Below are 22,728 nucleotides of genomic sequence, written 5' to 3'. Positions count from 1 at the left end.
AGGACCCCACCAGTGCTCCATGTGAAGCCCTTCTTATGCATTTTATCGTACTGGATGAGAACAATTGCTCTTTTACAGCCAACCTGAACACAATGTCCTGGTTTGCTCCAGAAAGTCCCATCACAAAACTAAAGCATCCCCCACCATGAGTGTCCCCATCATCAGCAGGTCCCATCTGTCCCATAGAGAGGGGAGATCCAGACTAATGATGTCCAATCCAGCACCTGTCCCTACCAGCCCATGACCCCGGTCACAGGCACAGAGGATGCCCTGCCACCCCAGGCTGGCACTGATTGGCCCCCGCACCCCATTACCTGGAGCTCCTCGCTGCTATCAGGCCCCTTTGTCCCTTCTGCGCCTCCCACAGCCCGCCCACTTCATTCAATGACTGCCCAGTCTCCCCCACTGCTCACACACTTGCTCCCCCTGCCGGCCGCCCTGCCGATCCACCACCGTGCATTACCTGCTAAAGTCCTCCTCCTCTCCTCCCGCAATCTCAGCTCTGTGCTCTCCACCACACCCGCAGCCCTTCCCGGCCGCCTCCAATGCTCAACTAACCCGTTCACCCCTCCCCCCTCCACATTATATATGGCGAACGCGGCTTCTAGCAACGCGACGTCATCACGCCATCGCCGCAAAAGCGGCTTCTATTGAGAAGAAGGAGTCAGGGAACGGTTACCATGGGGACAGGGCTGAAAGGAGCAGCCATGTTGGAAAAGGGCAAAATGCCCGGCTTGGTGGGCAGCCAACCATGAATGGCAGGTTCACTAGGCGGGCTGATTTATAAATAAAACAGAGCTGAGGACAAGAGGTGCTTGATGATGATTGGCTGCAGAGGATGAGCTAATGTGACAGGATAATATTCAGGATAATGAGATGTCTTTATTTACAGAGCTATGTATCAAGTCACCGCAGCCGGGAGATGACAGATAATTGGCTGGCCATACGTTATACACTGCTCACAAAAAATTATAGGAACAATATGAAAACACATCAGATCTCAATGGGGAAAATATCATGCTGGATATCTATACTGGTATGGACTGGGTAATGTGTTAGGATCTGTACTGGTATGGACTGGGTAATGTGTTAGGATCTATACTGGTATGGACTGGGTAATGCCTTAGGATCTATACTGGTATGGACTGGGTAATGTGTTAGGATCTATACTGGTATGGACTGGGTAATGTGTTAGGATCTATACTGGTATGGACTGAGTAATGTGTTAGGATTTATACTGGTATGGACTGGGTAATGTGTTAGGATCTATACTGGTATGGGCTGGGTAATGTGTTAGGATCTGTACTGGTATGGACTGGGTAATGTGTTAGGATCTATACTGGTATGGACTGGGTAATGCGTTAGGATCTATACTGGTATGGGCTGGGTAATGTGTTAGGATCTGTACTGGTATGGACTGGGTAATGTGTTAGGATCTATACTGGTATGGACTGGGTAATGTGTTAGGATCTATGCTGGTATGGACTGGGTAATGTGTTAGGATCTGTACTGGTATGGACTGGGTAATGCGTTAGGATCTATACTGGTATGGACTGGGTAATGTGTTAGGATCTATACTGGTATGGGCTGGGTAATGTGTTAGGATCTGTACTGGTATGGACTGGGTAATGTGTTAGGATCTATACTGGTATGGACTGGGTAATGTGTTAGGATCTATACTGGTATGGGCTGGGTAATGTGTTAGGATCTGTACTGGTATGGACTGGGTAATGTGTTAGGATCTGTACTGGTATGGACTGGGTAATGCGTTAGGATCTATACTGGTATGGACTGGGTAATGTGTTAGGATCTATACTGGTATGGGCTGGGTAATGTGTTAGGATCTGTACTGGTATGGACTGGGTAATGCGTTAGGATCTATACTGGTATGGACTGGGTAATGTGTTAGGATCTATACTGGTATGGGCTGGGTAATGTGTTAGGATCTGTACTGGTATGGACTGGGTAATGTGTTAGGATCTGTACTGGTATGGACTGGGTAATGTGTTAGGATCTATACTGGTATGGACTGGGTAATGTGATAGGATCTATACTGGTATGGACTCGGTAATGTGTTAGGATCTGTACTGGTATGGACTGGGTAATGTGTTAGGATCTATATTGGTATGGACTGGGTAATGTGTTAGGATCTATACTGGTATGGACTGGGTAATGTGTTAGGATCTATACTGGTATGGACTGGGTAATGTGTTAGGATCTGTACTGGTATGGACTGGGTAATGTGTTAGGATCTATACTGGTATGGACTGGGTAATGTGTTAGGATCTATACTGGTATGGACTGGGTAATGTGTTAGGATCTATACTGGTATGGACTGAGTAATGTGTTAGGATCTATACTGGTATGGACTGAGTAATGTGTTAGGATCTATACTGGTATGGACTGAGTAATGTGTTAGGATCTATACTGGTATGGACTGGGTAATGTGTTAGGATCTATACTGGTATGGGCTGGGTAATGTGTTAGGATCTGTACTGGTATGGACTGGGTAATGTGTTAGGATCTGTACTGGTATGGACTGGGTAATGTGTTAGGATCTATACTGGTATGGACTGGGTAATGTGATAGGATCTATACTGGTATGGACTCGGTAATGTGTTAGGATCTGTACTGGTATGGACTGGGTAATGTGTTAGGATCTATATTGGTATGGACTGGGTAATGTGTTAGGATCTATACTGGTATGGACTGGGTAATGTGTTAGGATCTATACTGGTATGGACTGGGTAATGTGTTAGGATCTGTACTGGTATGGACTGGGTAATGTGTTAGGATCTATACTGGTATGGACTGGGTAATGTGTTAGGATCTATACTGGTATGGACTGGGTAATGTGTTAGGATCTATACTGGTATGGACTGAGTAATGTGTTAGGATCTATACTGGTATGGACTGAGTAATGTGTTAGGATCTATACTGGTATGGACTGGGTAATGTGTTAGGATCTATACCGGTATGGACTGGGTAATGTGTTAGGATTTGTACTGGTATGGACTGGGTAATGCGTTAGGATCTATACTGGTATGGACTGGGTAATGTGATAGGATCTATACTGGTATGGACTCGGTAATGTGTTAGGATCTGTACTGGTATGGACTGGGTAATGTGTTAGGATCTATATTGGTATGGACTGGGTAATGTGTTAGGATCTATACTGGTATGGACTGGGTAATGTGTTAGGATCTATACTGGTATGGACTGGGTAATGTGTTAGGATCTGTACTGGTATGGACTGGGTAATGTGTTAGGATCTATACTGGTATGGACTGGGTAATGTGTTAGGATCTATACTGGTATGGACTGGGTAATGTGTTAGGATCTATACTGGTATGGACTGAGTAATGTGTTAGGATCTATACTGGTATGGACTGAGTAATGTGTTAGGATCTATACTGGTATGGACTGGGTAATGTGTTAGGATCTATACCGGTATGGACTGGGTAATGTGTTAGGATTTGTACTGGTATGGACTGGGTAATGCGTTAGGATCTATACTGGTATGGACTGGGTAATGTGATAGGATCTATACTGGTATGGACTCGGTAATGTGTTAGGATCTGTACTGGTATGGACTGGGTAATGTGTTAGGATCTATATTGGTATGGACTGGGTAATGTGTTAGGATCTATACTGGTATGGACTGGGTAATGTGTTAGGATCTATACTGGTATGGACTGGGTAATGTGTTAGGATCTGTACTGGTATGGACTGGGTAATGTGTTAGGATCTATACTGGTATGGACTGGGTAATGTGTTAGGATCTATACTGGTATGGACTGGGTAATGTGTTAGGATCTATACTGGTATGGACTGAGTAATGTGTTAGGATCTATACTGGTATGGACTGAGTAATGTGTTAGGATCTATACTGGTATGGACTGGGTAATGTGTTAGGATCTATACCGGTATGGACTGGGTAATGTGTTAGGATCTATACTGGTATGGACTGGGTGATGTGTTAGGATCTATACTGGTATGGACTGGGTAATGTGTTAGGATCTATACTGGTATGGGCTGGGTAATGTGTTAGGATCTATACTGGTATGGACTGGGTAATGTGTTAGGATCTATACTGGTATGGGCTGGGTAATGTGTTAGGATCTATACTGGTATGGACTGGGTAATGTGTTAGGATCTATACTGGTATGGACTGGGTAATGTGTTAGGATCTATAGTGGTATGGACTGGGTAATGTGTTAGGATCTATACTGGTATGGGCTGGGTAATGTGTTAGGATCTATACTGGTATGGACTGGTAATGTGTTAGGAAGGAAAGGATGCCACATCGTTTGATGGAAATAAAAATTATCATCCTACAGAGGGCTGAATTCAAAGACACCCCAAAAATCTAAGTGAGAAAATGATGCAGCAGGTTAGTCCATTTTCCTGAAATTTCATTGCAGCAACTCAAAATGGCCCTCAGTAGTTTGTATGGCCCCCACGTGCTTGTATGCATGCCTGACAATGTTGGGGCATACTCCTAATGAGATGACGGATGGTGTCCTGGGTTATTTCCTCCCAGATCTGGACCAGGGCATCACTGAGCTCCTGAACAGACTGAGGTGCAACCTGGTGGCGCTGGATGGACTGAAACAATGTCCCAGAGGTGTTCTATTGGATTTAGGTCAGGGGAGCGTGGGGGTCATTCAACGGTATAAATTCCTTCATCCTCCAGGAAGTGGCTGCCCATGAGGGCGGGCATTGTCGTGCACCAGGGGGAACCCAGGACCCACTGCACCAGCATAGGGTCTGACAATGGGTCCAAGGATTTCATCCAAATACTTAATGGCAGTCAGGGTGCCATTGTCTATCCTGTAAAGGTCTGTGTGTCCCTCCATGGATATGCCTCCCCAGACCATCACTGACCCACCACCAAACCGGTCATGCTGAACGATGTTACAGGCAGCATAACGTTCTCCATGGCTTCTCCAGACCCTTTCATGTCTGTCACATGTGCTCAGGGTGAACCTCCTCTCATCTGTGAAAAGCACAGGGGGCCGGAGGTGGACCTACAAATTCTGGTGTTCAATGGCAAATGATATTTAAGCTCCACAGTGCCGGGCAGTGAGCACAGGGCCCACTAGAGGATGTGGGGCCCTCAGACCACCCTCATGTTTGGTCAGAGACATTTACACCAGTGGCCTGCTGGAGGTCATTTTGCAGAGCTCTGGCAGTGCTCATTCTGTTCCTCCTTGCACATAGGAGCAGATACCGGTCCTGCTGAAGGGTTAACAACCTTCTACCGTCCTGCCCAGCTCTCCTAGAGTCACTACCTGTCTCCTGGAATCTCCTCCATGCTCTTGAGACTGTGCTGGGAGACACAGCAAACCTTCTTGCAATGACACGTATTGATGTGTCTTCCTGAAGGAGTTGGACTGCCTGTGCAACCTCTATATGGCCCAGGTATCGCCTCATGCTACCAGTAGTGACACTGACCCTAGCCAAATGCAAAACTAGTGAGAAACAGTCAGAAAAGATGAGTAGGAAAAAAAATGTCAGTGACTGTTTTGGAGGTCATCTCATTGTTGCCCATCTAGTGCACCTGTTAATTTCATTAACACCAAAGCAGCTGAAACTGATTACCAACCCCCTCTGCTACTTAACTCACAAGATCAATATCCCAGGAGTTTAATTGACTTGATGCTATACTCTAAATAAAAAGTGTTCCTTTTAATTTTTTGAGCCGTGTACAATTCCCTTATTCAATTTCCTTTAGATTCACCTTCAACTATGTATTGCACGGGCTTGCCTGATTGCATACACATTGAAAGTGTTTAGGTGTGACCTCATATTATATGGATTTGGTAAATCTAAAGAAAATTTCTACAAGAGAAACCCCACTCATGATTTTTTTAAAAATCGTATTTTGTATGGCCAGCCTAAAGCTGCTGGCTGTGAGACATTAAGGGGCTATTTACAATCAATAACACCACAATGCGCCGGCCGTGTGTTAATGGACAACAATACATGTTACATGCCTGGTGCATTATGGTGTCATTCATGATAAATAGACCTTCAGTGCATTAAGGCAGTGGTCTCCAAAGTGTGCCGGATGCAGTCCTTTGCTTGCCTTTACCGGCCCTTGGGGCACTATACCTATCACTGACACTAACTATAAGGCACCATTCAGTCAACTGACAGCAATGATGGGGCATTATTACTCCCACTGACACCAACAATGAGGCAAGGTTCCTTTTACTGACACCAACAATGGGGCACTATTTCTCCCACTGACACCAATGCTTTTATCTAGCCCTTGGGGAACTATTTCTTCCACTGATTCAAGTCCCAATTCTTTCCACTGACACCAAAATTCCATCACATGCCTAATGAAGGGGTCCTGCGTGGCTCGGAAATGTTGCAATCTTCTGTAACGATGTGATCGCTGATTAAAGCTTGGGACCCACTCAGGGGAGATCCTTGGTGTGCTGGTGACATTCTTTTGCTCTGACTTGACACAGTTCCAGCTGGAGGTTGCTTCAGCATCCACTTATAAGCACAGCCGTTTTTACAGGAACGTGTGCGTTGGGAATAGTGCATTGGAACTATTCCTCTCATTGGCACCAGAGATGAGGAACTAATTCTCCCACTGACACCAGTGATGTGGGACTATTCCTCCGATGGACACCAATGATGGGGCACTATTCCTCCCACTGACACCAATGATGGGGCACTATTCCTCCGATTGGCATCAATGATGGGGCACTATTCCTCCGATTGACACCAATGATGGGGCACTATTCCTCCCACTGACACCAATGTTGGGGCACTATTCCTCCCACTGATACCAATGTTGGGGCACTATTCCTCCCACTGATACAAATGTTGGGGCACTATTCCTCCCACTGATACCAATGTTGGGGCACTATTCCTCCCACTGATACCAATGTTGGGGCACTATTCCTCCCACTGATACAAATGTTGGGGCACTATTCCTCCCACTGATACAAATGTTGGGGCACTATTCCTCCCACTGTTACCAATGTTGAGGCACTATTCCTCCCACTGATACCAATGTTGGGGCACTATTCCTCCCACTGTTACCAATGTTGAGGCACTATTCCTCCCACTGATACAAATGTTGGGGCACTATTCCTCCCACTGACACTAATGATGGGGCACTATTCTTCCCACTGACAACAATGATATCATTTTTTACTCCCACTGACCATCAAGCCTATGGCATTGCTTACTGCCAATGATGCCAGGTGCCCTGTGCACTGCAGTAACGCGTGCTGCAGCCGCGCCAAGATGTGGGCTTCTCACAGTGTGCATTAGAAGTTGCAGCAAGTCACATAGAGCCCAACTCATTTCCTGCTGGAAGACATCTGGCATCATCTAGCTCATTTCTTCTCAGCCTGACTATCTCCAGCTGCCTCTTTCAGTCATTGGATTTCAGTTGTTTCAATCATGGAAGCTCATTAACACATATAATGTGGATATTACCTAGGGTAGTCTGCATGCGAAAATAGCCTGCCTAGGAATGCCTACTCCTCCAGACGGACCTCCACCCGTCAAGGCTTTTTGAAATTTGCATAACTCCTCCCAAGAGCCAGCCCACTGTTTGCATCAGGGCCGAGAGCTATTGAGAGGAGTACTGAGGGAGGATGCTGTGATATTTTCAGGAAGCTAATGTACAGCACCCTGCTAACCCCTCCCAACAACCATGATCTGCTTGCATTGAATAGAGAACAACAGAGACCCAGTGATGATATCACTGTGTTTAAAATAAGGTATGTAATGAAAACAGAAACAGAGAAGTAGTCATGAGCACACTTGGCTATAAATGTGTATAAAAGTACAACAGATTTATTTTTAAAAGCAAAGTACAATTGATTAAATGATAAACTAATGTTGCATTATGGTCATCTATTGATTATTGATGGACACTTTAATAATTCATCCATTTTGTTTTTATTTTTGTATTGAGTTGGATATATATATATATCATCCCAGTCTTTGTCCGTAGGGTTCAATATTGAGTTGGCCCACCCTTTGCAGCTATAACAAGTTCAACTCTTTTGGAAGCGAGTTTGGGGTGGAGAAACTTTACTGGCCTGTACAGAGTCCTGACCTCAACCCAATAGAACACCTTTGGGATGAATTAGAGTGGAGACTGCGAGCCAGGCCTTCTAGTCCAACATCAGTGTTTGACCTTATAAATGCGCTTCTAGAAGAATGGTCAAACATTCCCATAGACACACTCCTAAACCTTGTGGACAGCCTAACCAGAAAATTGGAAGCTGTTATAGCTGCAAAGGGTGGGCCAACTCAATATTGAACCCTACGGGCTACGACTGGAACAGCTAGTGAAAACTCAAAATTCAGTATCTCAGAAAATTTGAATATTACATAAGACCAAAAAAAAAAAAAAGGATTTTTTTTACAGAAATGTTGGCTTACGGAAAAGTATGTCCATGTATATTACTGCATCAATGCGGCGTGGCATGGAGGCGATAAGCCTGTGGCACTGCTGAGGTGTTATGGATGCCCAGGTTGCTTTAATAGCGGCCTTCAGCTCATCTGCATTGTTGGGTCTGGTGTCTCTCATCTTCCTCTTGACAATACCCCGCAGATTCTCTATGGGGTTTAGGTCAGGCGAGTTTGTTGGCCAATCAAGCACAGTGATACCATGATCATTTAACCAGGTATTAACTTTTGGCAGTGTGGGAAGGTGCCAAGTCCTGCTGGAAAATGAAATAAGCATCTCCATAAAATTGGTCAGCAGAAGGAAGCATGAAGAGCTCCAGAATTTCCTGGTAGAGGGCTGTGCTGACTTTGGACTTGAGAAAAAACAGTGGACCAACACCAGCAGATGAGATGGCTCCTCAAATCATCACTGACTGTGGAAACTTCACACTTGACCTCATACAACTTGGATTCTGTGCCTCTCCACCAGGGCTGGTGCTAGACTATTTAACGCCCTAGGCAAGACCAGCTACTTGCGCCCCCCCCCCCCCCCCAAAAAAAAAAAAAAAAAGGGAAGGGATTAAAAATCCCTCTATGTCATACCCAGTAACCGTGATCCATGTCACACCTGGGGACCCTGATGTTCCTCCATGGCACACCTGGTGACCCCAAACCCCTGTTACACCCGGTGACCCCTATACCCCATGTCAAACCTGGTGACTCTAATTCCCCATGGCACACCTGGTGACCCCGATTCCCTTTCATACCAGGGATGCTCAATATAACACCCAGGGACCCCGACCCCCTGTTCTGGGGACACTCACTGGGCGATATGAAGAGAGTGGCCTGCACTCTGCCCTCCTTCACAGTGAGCCTGCTGATTCCTTCTCCCAGGACGCTCCTCTTCTAGACCACAGTGCTCACCTCAGCCCCAACCGGCTCCTGGTGGAGGGAAAAGCAGCAGTCAGAGAGCTCCGCATGTCCTTCATCACCAACCTCCTTAGACCATTCTGGTGCCTCGTTGCTTCTGCCCCAGTAAAAGTTCCGCCCTCCAGTGCTGAGCTTCGGCTCAGGTTCAGCTCTTCTCCGCTCCCTGCTTAATACCGACCCAGGGAAATGAACGGCTGCCTACCAGCTCAGTGCAGAGAGTCACTTCCTGCCCAGGGTTAAGGCCGCTCAGCTCCAGCCGAAGAGGATCATCATGCAGGCGGCACTCTGGTGGGCTCCCTTCCTGCCTCTTGGGGCCCTTCCAACAGTGGTGGAAAGCCAGGGCCTGGTAGTTCTGCCACTGCCCCAGACACCTGGCATCTTCCTCTGTCCCTTCTTCCTCCCCCACCACCACCCCTCAGCTCACAATAATATTCATGATGGAGAGAGAGTGCCGACTCCTGGCTGCGCCCCTAGGTGGCAATGCGCCCTAGGTGGCTGCCTAGTTTGCCTAGTGGAAGCACCGGCCCTGCTCTCCACTCTTCTTCCAGTCTCTGGAGCCTTGATTTCCAAATGAAATGCAAAATTAACTTATATCCAAAAAGAAGACTTTGGACCACTGAGCAACAGTCCAGTCCATTTTCTCCTTAGCCCGGGTAAGACGTTTCTGAAGTTGTCTTGGTTCAGGAGTGGCCTGACACAAGGAATGTGACAGTTGTAGCCCATGTCCTGGATATGTCTGTGTGTGGTGGCTCGGGAAGCACTGACACCAGCCGTAGTCCACTCCTTGTGAATCTCCCCCAAATTCTTGAATGGCCTTTACTTCACAATCCTCTCAAGGCTGTGGTTATCCATGTTTCTTGTGCACCTTTTTCTACCACACTTTTTCCTTCCACTCAACTTTCCATTAATAAGCTTGGATAAAGACCTCTGTGAACAGCCAGCTTTTTAGCAATGACCTTTTGCAACTTACCCTCCTTGTGGAGGGTTTCAGTGACTGTCTTCTGGACAACTGTCAAGTCAGCAGTGTTTTCCATAATTGTGTAACCTACTGAACCAGACTGAGAGACTAAAGGCTCAGGAAATCTATACAGGTGTTTTGAGTTAATTAGCCAATTAAAGTGTGACATCATGAGTCTACAATACTGAACTTTCACAATATTCTTATTTTCTGAGATACCGAATTTTTGGTTGTCACTAGCTGAAAGCCTTAATCGTCAAAATCAAAAGAAATGCTTGAAATATATTACTCTGTGTTTAATGAATCTATATAAAACATGAGTTGTACCTTTTGAATTGAATTACTGAAATAAATTAACTTTTGATGATATTTAATTTTTTTTTTTTTTTTTTTTGAGATGCACCTGTAATTCTAACTATTTTTTTTTTTTTTTTATTGTCCTTGTGCTGCACTATATAATATATATGAAATAAAACACTTGTAGGGGTGTCACCAACTTTTTAGCCAAGGGGCCACCTCAAGAAGCATTTATATACAAAATTGAAAAGCCCCAATTTCTCCAATCCCCAGCTGCTACAAGTATTTGCCCATTGAAAGAGTCAAATAATTGCTCCTCCTTGCCAACCACTGTGGTTCCTCCGGCCAGCTCCTGCATCCTGTAGAAATAAAGACGTTGTGGGAGAAACCCCAGCTGCCAGAGCGGGAACAAGTATTCTACAAATGAAAAAGTGTAGAATACATGCAGCAGCTGGGGAATAAAGGTGCAGTACTTATCAATATGAGACAGAAAGGTAAGTGTATAAATGCTTCCTTTATAGATGACTCCTTGATGAAAAGTGGTGGTGACAGGGTCACTCTGAGGCCTGATCCAGAAGAATATTTGCATTTGTTCTTGGGTGTCTATTATATGAGTTTCATTGCAATCCATATAACAGACATCCCCGATCCCTGGTTATCTGCACCTCCCAACCTTAGAAATTTGGGAATGGACACTTCTTGGTGGGGGATATTAGTGGTACATGCAGAACCCTAAAATGAAAGTTGGAGTGGCTGAAGCCAGGGCACAGTCATTTCTTACCATGCACATTTATATGCTACAAAACGATAACATATTGCAGTTCTGTAATGGCATAGTCCTTCATCCTCCATCTTCATTCTCTCTTGCCAACATGGTAGCACACATATGGTAGGAGCATTGCCTCCTAATGACCCACAGGACCAGTGATACCTATAAATTTACTTTTGACAGAGATGCAGCCTTGTCCCTTTGTCATTCTGCAAGTATTTAACCCCCCTTTAGATGGCAGTGACTTACACAACTTAGGGGTCTTGGGATCCCATGCCTAAAAATCATTCAGAGAAGCTCTTCACTTTCCCATCCAGAAGTAGAAGTGGCAAAGAGGCTTCCAAGGCAGCCATATCTTCCTGGATAATCAAGCTATACTAAAGGGTATACCAGGCTAATAGGTGACCTCACCCCCTATGTGGTGACTGTGCATTGGACCAGAGGAATCTCGGTGTCCCGGGCAGCCATCACAATAGTGTCTCCAGAAAAGTGACCAGCTGCTCTCCATTCAACACCTTTATGTTGCATTTCAATTTAGATCCTACAGTCCCAACCTCTATTTCCTTCTTTATTTATTTTACATGTACTGTAGAACCCTCTTAAGTAGGTGCTCGAAGAGAGTATAGTTTTTGGGTCTTTCTGCTTACCAGGAAGATTGTCAGGTAAATTTAGAGTGCTCTCTGCCTACCAGGGAGTGGGATTGATTGATAGGGTCTGCTCATGGTGCTCAGGTCCAGCTCAGCTTGTTTGAATGTTTCACACTGGTCCAATAGGGAGGCATATTGGACAGTAAGAGGCAGTGGCGGCCAGTCTATTTAGGGCGCAAGGGCGCCGCCCCCCCCCCCCCATCCATGCGTCCTGCCCCCTAATCTGCATGCAGGGGCCCTGGATGCATGGAGTTCAATTGGGATTTTTTTTTTTTGGCATCACCTGATTAGGAGGAGGCGGGAGCGGAAGACTGGAGGAGACGCGCCGCCGGGGCCAAGGAGAAGCCGACGCCGAGAGACTGATCAGAAGCCGCTCGCCGCCACTGCTGCTCCAGGTAAGTAAAGGGGCACGCACGCTTATCTCTGCATTGGGGGAATGGTACGCTGGTCACTGCATTGGGGGCACGCACGCTGATCTCTGCATTGGGGGAATGGTACGCTGGTCACTGCATTGGGGGCACGCACGCTGATCTCTGCATTGGGGACATGTATGCTGGTCACTACATTGGGGGCACGCACGCTGATCTCTGCATTGGGGACATGTATGCTGGTTACTGCATTGGGGGCATGCACGCTGATCTCTGCATTGGGGGCATGTATGCTGGTCACTGCATTGGGGGCATGTATGCTGGTCACTACATTGGGGGCACCCACGCTGATCTCTGCATTGGGGGCATGTATGCTGGTCACTGCACTGGGGGCACGCACGCTGATCTCTGCATTGGGGGAATGGTATGCTGGTGACTGCATTGGGGGCACGCACGCTGATCTCTGCATTGGGGGAATGGTATGCTGGTCACTGCATTGGAGGTACGCACGCTGATCTCTGCATTGGGGGCATGTATGCTGGTCACTACATTGGGGGCACGCACGCTGATCTCTGCATTGGGGGCATGAATGCTGGTCACTACATTGGGGGCACGCACGCTGATCTCTGCATTGGGGGCATGTATGCTGGTCACTGCATTGGGGGCATGTACGCTGGTCACTGCATTGGGGGCATGTACGCTGATCTCTGCATTGGGGGAATGGTATGCTGGTCACTGCATTGAAGGGGGCATGTATGCTGGTCACTACATTGGGGGCATGTACGCTGATCTCTGCATTGAAGGGGGCATGTACACTGGTCACTGCATTGAAAGGGGGCACGCTGGTCACTGTGCATTGAAAGGGGGCACGCTGGTCACTGTGCATTGAAAGGGGGCACGCTGGTCTCTCTGCATTGAAAGGGGGCACGCTGGTCTCTCTGCATTGAAAGGGGGCACGCTGGTCACTCTGCATTGAAAGGGGGCACGCTGATCTCTCTGCATTGAAAGGGGGCACGCTGGTCTCTCTGCATTGAAAGGGGGCACGCTGGTCACTGTGCATTGAAAGGGGGCACACTGGTCACTGTGCATTGAAAGGGGGCACGCTGGTCCCTCTGCATTGAAAGGGGGCACGCTGGTCACTCTGCATTGAAAGGGGGCACGCTGGTCTCTCTGCATTGAAAGAGGGCACGCTGGTCACTCTGCATTGAAAGGGGGCACACTGGTCTCTCTGCATTGAAAGGGGGCACGCTGGTCACTGTGCATTAATAGGGGGCACGCTGGTCGCTGTGCATTGAAAGGGGGCACCTTGATCATTGTGCATTGAAAGGGGGCACGCTGGTCACTCTGCATTGAAAGGGGGCACGCTGGTCTCTCTGCATTGAAAGGGGGCATGCTGGTCTCTCTGCATTAAAAGGGGGCACACTATACCTTAATTACTGAAGGCCCCTTTCACACTTTTGCGACCTCAAAGTCACGCAATTTTTTACAGTGTTTTTTGCCGCAAAGCAATGCCTATTACATTTTTCTGTTTGCGCCCCCCCCCCCCCCCAAAAAAAAATTTGAGCACCAGCCGCCACTGGTGAGAGGAAACCTGACAAGTGAGGGCACAGGCATTGTTACAGCCCTGGCGATTGGCAGAGGAAAGGGCCTTGTTGAATGCTGGGGGACTGTATAAATGCACAGGGTCTTTGGCTGGAGTGCGGGGTCCCGGAGGGAGGGGGCGGCTGCACCTCCTCTGTAGAAGTTGCCATGCAGTCTTCGGTGGTTGACCTGCAGGCCTGAAAGTCAGAGAAGCTGAACCTAGAGGTCCTGCAGAGCTGACTAGAAGGGAGACACCAGGAAGGATGTGATTTTGCCTACAGTGAGTACAGATCTGTGTCATGGTGCCTGTCATGTGAGGCCAATTCCTTCAAGTAGAAGACTCAGTGGATGGGTATCAGTCAAGGGGATGCTAGAGAATGCCCTAAAGATAAAGTAGTTGCATCAAGTCTGCTACTAACAAGAGGACTTAATTCTTCTATACAAGTGGCAGTATGGTAAAAGCAGTGTGTCTGCTTCCACAAGTAATCTGGTGAGGCCAAGTGAGAGATGTCCTTATTTACTGTGAATAGTTTAGTTGGAGTATCCCACTATTCCCTTCTCCCATCCAAGTTCCACAATAAATATAAAATCCAAATACTTTGTACCCTGGACTGTTTATTGAGTAACGAGCAAACGGGAGTAAGTAGGGATATGTGAAAAATCCCCAGTAACTGTCTGCAGGTAATCAGGGGGGGAGGGGGCCTTAAGAAGTCAACTCACAGCAAGCTCTACGGGTACAGTGCTACATACAAAAAAAAAAAATTGTTATGCAATCCAACATGTGTAGTGAGGTTTTTTTACATTATGTATGCTGCCTTGATGGCACCAGGAAACCAACATTTTTTTTTTTTTTAATTTTCCCTAATTTTCCTTTCTGGGTACCTATGAACGGCAAGAGCTATGTGCATGTTAGCAACAAAAAGCACTAGGCGGCAGGAGCCTGCGTCCTAGCAACGAAGGACACTTGGCAGCAGGAGCCAGCCAGTGCCCTAGCAACCGTTAGGGTACATGTGTGTACTCATAAATGTTACATGTGTACAGTGTACAGGCAAAGTCTTACATAGGATTTTGCTGCCAGCAAGACCCTTTATGAAATCATACACGCATGTGCATGAGCCCTAAGGCCTTGTCCACACTGGTTTCTTGTAAATAGTGTTTCTCCTTACAGGAGAAAATCAGCGTTATAAACTCACCTAGGCTGAATTTTTTAAAAACAGTTTAGGCGAGTTTAGCAGAGTTTGGCAGTGTTTGTGTTTGGAGCAAATATTTTGGGTGCATATTTCTTTCATTGGCCAGAATTTTAATTTATTTTGGCCATTGAAATAAATAAATAGTGAAGTTCTAAACATGCCCAGCATGTCGGCGAATTTAACAGCGTTTACACCTGTTTAACAGCATTTAGCATTTTTTGCGGTCAAAATTCCCTCTCCTGAATGTGATTTTTGGACGTTTGGAAAAATACATCCTCTAAACTTCCCTGCTACTAAACTGCAAAAAACCTCCAAGTGTGCATGGACACATAGGATAACATTAGAAGAGCTCAAGAGCAGAAACACCTAAACCCACAAAAACGTGGGTTTAACAGCAGCAGTGTGCATGAGGCCTTATTAGTGCCTGGATTGCTCAAATCGCTCTGAATCAAACAGGTGCAGGCAGCTTCTTTTTTTTATTGGCACTGGAACCAGGATGCATGGGTATTTATACCCATACGACCCAGTTCAGGCAAAAGAACTGCTTTTGAAAACTGCTTTTTCGTTACCTTTCCATTGACACGTGCAGCGGATCGCAGAACACAGTGTGATTGCTATGCAGTGCGGGATACACACAGGAATCGTTGTGTTTCCCACACTGCATTAATGTGTGTACTGGGGCTAAAGGTTTGAACAATATAGAGAACAAGAGGGTATCATGATGGTCAACTAACAACAGGTTGATTGGCTTCCACCCAACTGCATAGCTGCCAACTGTCCCGTTTTTGCCGGGACAATCCCGGCAAATAGGACCCTGTCCCGGGTAATTTTCTCTGCCGGGACTTGTCCCGGCCAGTGGCGTAGCGTGGGGGGGCCGTCAGACCTTTAATACATTTCCTGTGTCACACTCGCATCTTGGCACTTGGATAATGGTATGACTGTAGTGGTAACATTAATTAGCCGAGTCTTTCAAGGACTGATGATTACGTTTCCTGTAAAGAAGTAACATGTGGTCCCATGTTCCCTATTTATTTTCTTTCATCATATGTGTCACCACTGAACTGAATCCTCAAGGTTTATGTGTGCCCCGTGACTTCTCTGTCTGCCCCTTTATTATTTGTACCACAATGAGCCTAAATCATCAGGGTTTATTTTTGCCCCTATGTTCTCTCTGTTTTTCGCTCCTTTCATATGTGTCACCATGCTCCTCAGTTCTTCAATTTTTTTTTACACCCCTTGGTCTTCTTGTTTATCATTCGTACCACCATGCCCCTAAAATCCTCTGGATATATATGTGCCCCAATGCCTTCTTTGTTTTCCCCTTGATCATTTGTACCACCTTAATCCTGAATTATCAGGGTTTATTTTTTCCCCCTTTGTCCTCTCTATTGTTATCTCCTATCATTTGTACCACCATGTTCCTTGGTTCCTCAGTATTTATATACACCCCCATACTCCTTTTGTTTTCTCTTTTATTATTTGTACCACCATTATCCTGAATTATCAGGGTCTATTTTTAGCCCCATGTCCTCTCTATTTTTATCTCCTATCACAGTGATGGTGAACCTTGGCACCCCAGATGTTTTAGAACTACATTTTCCATGTTGCTCATGCACTCTGCAGTGTAGTTGAGCATCATGGGAAATGTTGTTCCAAAACATCTGGGGTGCCAATGTTCGCCATCACTGTCCTATCATATTGCCATCATGCTCTTTGGTTCCATAATATTTTTATACACCCCCATACTCCTTTTTTTTCTATTTTATCATTTGTACCACCATGATCCTAAATCCTCAGGGTTTATTTTTACCTCTATGTCCTCTCTATGTTTATCTCCTATTATATGTGCCACCATGCTCTTTGGTTCCATATTATTTATATACACCCCCATACTCCTTTGTTTTCTCTAATAATCATTTGTACCACCATGATCCTGAATCCTCAAGGTTTATTTTTACCTCTATGTCCTCTCTATTTTTTATCTCCTATCATATGTGCCACCATGCTCTTTGGTTCCATAATATTTATATACCCCCCCCCATACTCCTTTGTTTTCTCTTTTATCATTTGTACCAACATGCCCCTAAAATCCTCATTGTTTATATGTTCCCCATGCCCCTCTGTCTTCTTCTTTACAGCCCATTCAGACTGGCGCGACACGACTTTGTGGGGGGACCTGTGAAGTCGCGGTGCACAGCTTCATATAATTGATTCATATATAACAGCTTCATATAATTGAAGTCAATGCAAGTCGCCTCCAGGTCGCCCCAAAGTAGTACAGGACCCTTTTTCTAAGTCGGAGCGACTTGTGTCGCTTCTATTAGAACGGGTCCTGTACTACTCAATGGCGAGCGACCGGCCGCAACTTGTCAGGCGACCAAGTCGCCTGACAAGTCGCGCTAGTCTGAATGGACTCTTATCAAATGTGCCACCATATGCCTTAGATCCTCTATTTCTATTTGCACTGCCATGGCCTGTCTCTCTTTCCCTTTATAATTTGTACCAATATGCCCCTGAATCACCACGGTCCCCTATGTTCCCCTTTCATCATGTGCCCCAATGCCAGTCTTCTTATTTATGCTGTCCCTGGTGTAAGTCGCAGATGCTTACTTAAAGCGTTTCTTACCCCAACACTTCATATTCCTGATAAGTGGTTGCTGTACCATGCACGTGTATGAGAAACTATACTGTTCTTTATGTATTGCTTCCTTTGTGTAAAATACCTGGTGTTACTGCCAGTCCCTCTGCTTTCCTATTAAAAACTGACCACACTAAGCAGAACACATTGTGGTCAGTTCTCTAGCTGTGCTTGGAACACAGTGTACTCTTTTCCAATGATCAGACTTGTGCTGACACCCCACACTGCACAGCCATTTACTGAGGAACTTATTGTACTGCTGCTTCTCCTCCCCCAGCTCTTATGCAGCTGAGAACAGAGGGAATGTGACCACTTATAAAAAAGGGGAAAAAAAAGTATTTATAATGTTTTTTTTTTCATATCTTTTCAAAAAGGTTTTGTCTTTCAATTCTATTTTTAACTAAATAGTTTGTTTTTCAAGGTGATCGTTTACAATCACTTTAAGTCTAAGTTGTGGACTCTGTCAAACTTCTGCCAATGTATGGCATCACCAGTTGTTCTATTGTCACTCTCATTAACGCATTCTTATTTCGTGCCCGTCAACTCTTCTCTACCTTTAACTCTGAACTCTGTTCTCCACTCCCTCCACCCACTAACTCACTCACTGCCCAGGGGAACGCCAATCACTTCAAAAATTAGATCAATACAATTCCCAAGGAGATCTCTAATGTGCAGAAAGCTCCCCCACTTAACACCCCATGTCCACAGGTACAATCATTACTTTCCTCGTTCAACCCTGCTAGTATTAACGAGGTTGCTGGACATTTTACTAACACCCATCTAACCCCCTGCCCCCTGGATTCTGCTCCCTCGCAAATGCTACGCTCACCCTCTGACTATTCTACACTCTCTTACTCACATCTTTAACATCTCCCTCTCTTCTGGCATCTTTCCCAACTCTCTAAAACACGCGCTAGTCACCCCATCCTTAAAAAACCCGCACTGGACCCCACCAATCTTCACAACCTACGCCCCATCTCCTTACTCCCCTTCTCCTCCAAACTCCTTGAACGACTAGTCTACAACCGACTGAGTGACCATCTGACTAAGAAAAAACTTCCCAATCCCCTTCAGTCTGGATTTCGCCCTCAACACTCTACGGAAAAACTGCTCTCCTTAAATTCACAAACAACCTACTAAAGGCTAATACCAATGGACACTATTCTGTACTACTCCTCCTGGACCTCTCTGCTGCCTTTGACACAGTGGACCTCCTCCTAAAAAAACTCTACTCCCTTGGTCTCTGTGACCGTGCTTTTCACTGGTTTTCATCCTACCTATTCCAACGTACCTTCAGTGCAACTTACAACTCTACTACCTCCTCTCCTCTTCCTTTCTCCATCAGGGTACCCCAAGGTTCTGTTCTTGGGCCTCTCCTTTTCTCAAGCTACATCTCCTCCCTAGGTCAGTTGATTGCCTCCCATGGTTTTCAATTTCAACTCTACGCCGACGAAACCCAAATCTATCTCTCCACCACTCAAGCCACATCATCAGTCTCCTCACACATCACCAACTTACTAACAGACATATCAGCCTGGATGTCACATCACTTCCTCAAACTCAACCTATCCAAAACTGAGCTCATAAGAGTTCCTCCCCCTACACTCCTATTTCCCTGATTTCTCTGTCAAAATCAATGGCTCAACTATCAACCCATCCTCCCATGCCAAGGTTCTAGGTGTAATCTTGGACTTTGAACTATCTTTTCAGCCCCACATCCAGTCGCTTGTCAACCACCGCAACGTCTCCAAGATACGCCCCTTCCTAACCAACGACACCACAAAGCTTCTAATCCACTCCCTGGTCATCTCTTGTCCCGATTACTGCAACTCCCTCCCCATTGGCTTACCTTTAAATAGGCTGTCCCCTAATTCAGTCCATCATGAACGCTGCTTCTACGTCATTTGACTTCAAGTGGTTGTACCGGGGTGATGCCTGCAGCTGCAGGCATCATCTTGATACTGTTTTTTAGAGCCAACGGTCAGCTCTCTTGTGATAACAATGGGAGCGGCTAACCAGCCACTCAGTTGTTATTACAACCAGTGGGAGGGGACGTCCCCCCCCCTTTCTCCCACCGCCTTCTGCGGCTTGTAGGAAAAGAAATAGCCGCACATCCAGGGATTCCAATAGGAATCATCAGTAATGATTAAGCACAAGATGTATGTGTGAAACGCGTCTACGAGACTTCATGCTGGTGTCTTTGGTGTCATCACTTGCAACTTTTTGGAAATAAAGGTATTTGAAACCTATTGGAATCCCTGGATGTGCGGCTATTTCTTTTCCTACTAGTGTTCCCACGGAGGCGGGCCGGGGCCAGCACTCTATTGGATATCCTATCTCCTGGCAATCACCACACACTATACACCTGGAGCAGTGTCTTTCCTTTCTTCAGTAGCCTTCTGCGGCTTGCTCTGGATCTCCCGTCCCACCAGGAGACCTGAGCAACTAACCAGCACTTCCGCTGGCTAGTCAGAGACTTTGATCGCCTTTGATCAAGTCTCTGCCATGGTAACCTGGAAGCGATGACATGACATCACTTCCGGTTTACCGTCATGTTAACGGCGCCATTTTTTGAAAGTCGAAACGCATTCAAAAACGCCGATCTTGACGTTATGAATACTTTAAAAACGGGGTTCCACTCATTTTTGTGTTTATTAAAAGTCAGCAGCTACAAAAAGTGTAGCTGTTGACTTTTAAAAAAACACACACTCACCTGTCCCACGATCTAGCGATGTGGCCGCCTGAAGCCTCGATCCTCTCCTCTCTGTGGCGCCGACATCTCTAGTGTGGGCACCCGGTTGTGACAGTTTGCGGCTTCACAGCCGGGTGTGCACTGCACATACACAAGTCGCGCTACACGTTGTGAATGGCCAGGCAATCTTCTGGGACCTGTAACGTGTCCAAGAAGATTGCAAGGAGGGAGCTGGAGAGAACTTCCGCTCGAGCCACCTAGGCGGCCCGAGTGGAAGTGGGAGCGGGTACCTGTCAAATATAGGTACCCGCTCTCTCTCCCAAAAAAATGACATGCCAAATGTGGCATGTCAGGGGGTCAGCAGTATTTAAAGCGGAAGTTCCACTTTTGGGTGGAACTCCACTTTAAGTGCAGAGGAGGAATTTGGGGTCTTATAGACCCCAGATCCCTCCATAAAGAGTACTTGTCACATGCCTTTTGCTGTCACAAGGATGTTTACATTCCTTGTGACTGCAATAAAAAATTTAAAGCAACAATGTAAAAATAAAAATGTAAAATGTTAAGTGCCCCTGTGCTAGTGCGCGTCAGTCCCGCATGCACGCAAACAGCCATTGTCCCACACGTGAGGTATCGTGGCGAATGTGGAATCATGGGCAGTCTTTCTAGCACTAGGTCTCCTCTGTAAATCCAAAGTGGTAACCTGCAAAGGCTTTAACCACTTTGCCGCTGCTCACTAGAGCTCTACTGCGGCAAAGTGGTTCCTGTAGGTCTGACGACGTAGACCTACGTCGGCAGACACTCCCCCTTCTCGGCGGCGCGGGCGCGCCACCGGAGGCTCGCTCCCGCTGTATTCAGTCACAGCGGGAGTCGGGCCAGGGGAGGAGCAGCGGCGATCGCCGCTGCTCTTCCCCGATCGTCGGGGAATCAAGTCTGGAGATCCGCCCGCTTGTGTAAACAGAGCGGGCGGATCTCCGAAGTGACAGGCAGGGACAGATTATAGGGTTCAGCATAGCTGAACATGCGATCTGTCCCTGTGTCACTCAGTCACCTCCCCCCACACACGTCAGTAAGCACCAGGCATACATTAACCCCTCCCTCTCCAATAAAATTAACCCCTTCCCTGCCAGTGTCCTTTTTACAGTAACAGTGCATATTTATAGCACTGATTACTGCAGTAATGTCACTGGTAGCCCCAAAAGTGTCAAAAATGTCAGTCAAGGGTCCGATCTGTCCGCCGCAATGTCGCAGTACCGCAAAAAAAATTGCAGATCGCCGCCATTACGCGTTAACACCAAAAATGACAAAAATCTTTCCCTTTGTTAGTAAACGCGATAACTTTTGCGCAAACCAATCAAAATACGCTTTTTGCGATTTTTTTTTTACCAAACATAGGTAGCATAAAACAAATTGGCCGAAAATGTTAAAAAATTTAGATTTTTACATTTTTTTTGGGGAATTTCATATAAAAAAATGTGAAAAATATTGTTATTTTTGCAAAATTGACGCTCTTTTTTTGTTTATAGCGCATGATCAAAAAATCGCACAGGGGATCAAATACCACCAAAAGAAAGCTGTCTGTGGGAAAAAAAGGACGTCAAATTCGTTTAGGTACAGCGTCGCACGACTGCGCAATTGTCCGTTAAAGTCAAGCAGTGCCGAATCGCAAAATACCCCCTGGTCTTTTAGCCGCCAAATCCTCCGGGGCTTAAGTGGTCAAAGTGTCACATATGGGTAGTAAAAGTTTTGTCTTTTGTCGCCATTGTGCGGGCATGCAAAATCTTAAAGCGCGACATGTTTGGTATCTATTTATTTGGTGTGACATCTTTTATGTTTTACAAAAAATATGGGTTATGTATTGTTTTTTGCATTCCATTTTTTTTCCCAAAAAAAATTGCGCTAGAAAAACTGCAAATACCACATGACATAAAAAATTGCAAAACCCACCAATTTATTCTCTATGGCCTCTGCTTAAAAAATAATGATATTTAATGTATGGGGGTTCTAATTAATTTTCTAGCATAAAAAAATGATTTTCACATGGAAACAAAAAGTGCCAGAAATGTCCGGTCTTCCAGTGGTTAAATCTAACTGGCAGCACCAACTCTGCACTTGTTTCTGTTTTTATCCATTCATCAAAAACTGGACAACAGAACAAAGGGTGCAAGGAGTGGACAGATGGCAAGCTGGTAAGACTGCTCCCCCTGAACCCATGGGCTACATCCTGCAAC

The 22,728-nt window shown here is 46.0% G+C and overlaps 1 protein-coding gene across 2 annotated transcripts in view; it reads right to left on the bottom strand.

Annotated features, from left to right (window-relative positions):
- The window catches only part of SMARCA4 (SWI/SNF related BAF chromatin remodeling complex subunit ATPase 4), a 123,544-nt gene extending 122,939 nt beyond the window's left edge, over positions 1-605 (bottom strand). Inside the window, exon 1 of one of the 2 annotated variants that reach the window (XM_082257267.1) lies at positions 464-605. The gene's annotated coding sequence lies outside the window, so the exon portion shown is untranslated. Of the gene's footprint in view, positions 1-314; positions 392-463 lie in introns of those variants that run through there. The other variant, XM_082257268.1, reaches the window with a different exon arrangement.
- Between the last annotated feature and the right edge of the window lie 22,123 nt (positions 606-22,728).

The sequence above is a fragment of the Pelophylax lessonae genome (assembly GCF_965119305.1).
Source record: "Pelophylax lessonae genome assembly, chromosome: 4".
Lineage (NCBI taxonomy): Eukaryota > Metazoa > Chordata > Amphibia > Anura > Ranidae > Pelophylax > Pelophylax lessonae.
The sequence above is the reverse complement of the archived record's forward strand: the minus strand, read 5'-3'. Positions and strand labels throughout refer to the sequence as shown.